This window comes from Gopherus flavomarginatus, chromosome 12 (genome assembly GCF_025201925.1).
Source record: "Gopherus flavomarginatus isolate rGopFla2 chromosome 12, rGopFla2.mat.asm, whole genome shotgun sequence".
NCBI lineage: Eukaryota > Metazoa > Chordata > Testudines > Testudinidae > Gopherus > Gopherus flavomarginatus.
In genome coordinates, this window is record NC_066628.1 from 3,650,135 (window position 1) to 3,652,557 (window position 2,423).

The window sequence follows — 2,423 nt, forward strand, 5'->3', positions numbered from 1 at the left end:
CAAATACTGTGGGAAGGTTTTTTAAAAGGCTGAATAAAACGAGGGGAAATAACATTTCTATGCCAACCTCATTTCATGATATATGGATAACTCCAGCTTCAGGACTTTAAATGATAGATTGGCTGCGAGCAGGAAGTAAAGAAATAATCATACACAGTGCACTATAGGCATTTTCCTCCTCTCTCTGAAGCATTTGGTGCTGGTCATTGTCCGTGGAAGGAAGCTGAAGTAGATGAAACAACAATTATGTGTTGTGTGGGCCCAACCAGGGGTGCTCCTCCATCTGGCGTCTCGGGTGGACCCAGTGTCTCCTCACACTGAGTGATGTTGCTGCCTGATGCATGAATATACTGCAGAAGGGGAGAAATACTATCAGTTATATATGAGTATCAAACCTGTAATCTATGTCCAAGTGATTGGCAGCCTGCCTTGAATGACACTTCTGTCACCAGATAAACTTAAGCCCTTTCTCTTTAGGGTGTCCCCTACTCCCATCCTCTTAATTTCTCAATCTATCTCCAGCCAAACAGCCTGATTCTTAGATTGACTCCCATCACCACAGTGTCTCAGCATCTCTCCTGTCCCTTTAACTCAGGGGGACTTGATGTGTAACTTGCACACATGCCAACCCATCACAGTTCATGGTTAAGATAGAGTCCTAGTCACCAAGGCTTTGTCTTCTCTAGATAAATCACATCAAGTTCTAACAGACACGGAAGGAGTCAGATTAATGACTGAAATGTTGTGATCAAAATTTTGATAGTTCACATGACTTCTCAAGGTTGTGTTCTAACTTGATATAAGCCTTAGCGTGCAGTGGACTCACACACTCATTCAGTACAACACTCAATGGGCCCCCCTCCATCATGTGTCTCTTCTGATCTCTTCCAACATGTTTTGCTGGGGATGGAAAGATGGCAGCAGCAATCACTCACCTCTCCCACTATCAGTGCCAAAACGCAGAGAACCAGGCAGGCAAAGACCATACGGATAGTGTTAACGGTGCTGAGGCTTTTCCAGGCAAATTTTCCTGCAAATAAGGAGAGGTGAGATCACCACAAAAAGACCAAGAAGATAATGGGTGTAAATGAATCACTCATTAAACTATACAGCTTCAGTTCTCTAAGAGTGTCACTTCAGCGCACAGTGAATCAGGAATGGGTTGTGGGCGTATGAAGGGGATAATCTTGCTGGATCCTCTGAGTTAATCTTTCTCTGTGGTTAATGTATAGCTGTTAAAAGAGTAGTGTATAGGAACTGGGTAGTGTCCCACACTAAGTCACCAGTTGTTGGGCCTTTTGCCTTTCAAAAACTATACATAATACAGTGTGAAGGAACAACATGAGCGTGATGAGGTCCAAAGAATAACCATGTTTACTAAACATATATACCATGAAGGCCTAGCACTGCGGCATATACACACTGCTGCTGTCTGTGATAGGGTTTTCTTGTAACATTTGTTAGCCTTCCTCAGCTCACCTTAGCCCACCTTTCCTGTTGTATGTCTGCAAATGTGTTTCTCCTTGCCCCTGTACTGCACCGCCTCGCCTCAGCCTCGGGCAGTCTGAGCAATTTATCATGGGATCATTTCTTTTGTCTGAAGACTCGAGCAGTGCTGTTGCCACCGTTTCACAGTCACAGTGAAATATGAGTACTCCACACCATCTCAGACTCCTCCACTTGCTCTCTCTCCCTTCTGCCCCATCAGTCTCCCTGTCTCCTCTGCCACCTCCAATCCCACTTTTTACTCATCTTCTCTATTCTACCTTCTCTTTTTCTCATTGCACTGCTTCCTTTCTCTCCTCTATTTTCTTCTCTTACCATCCACTTCTCTCCGCTTCCCCTCTCTCTTCATTTCCTCACTTCCCCCAAGCCATTTCTGACTTCAATCTCCTTATTACACAGATACTCTATCTCACCCCTAATCCTTTGATACCTTCAGTCACCATCAGGTTCACTGTCGCATTGGCCCATACATCCAGGGTTCGTACTGTTACCAGGTACATCCCGGCATCCGCAGCCTGCACATCCCGTATCACCAACGTAGCATTCTGGCAGATGTCTGCCTGCTGCTGATATTTCTTTGCCACCTCCTTAGTCAGCTGGCAGGTTCTCTCCCACCAGTTGTGGGCGGTCCCAGTGCAGTTGTCCAACATATACACCAAGATGGGGTGATTCCCAATGCCTCTGATGAACTCCCACTTGATGTAAATGAATTCCCAGGCTGAGTTCAGGGATTGGAGGGAGAAGGGCAGCAAAGCTATCTGATTGGTGATGGCATGGACTGGGTTCTTGGGTGTGATTATAGAGAGGGCAGGCAAGGCACCTAAGTGTGAGAACAAGGGGGAAAATTGCATGGATCTTTACCTGTCTGAGGGGTGAAAGCCTCCCTAGCTGATTCCCCAATCACCTGACTTCCTGAA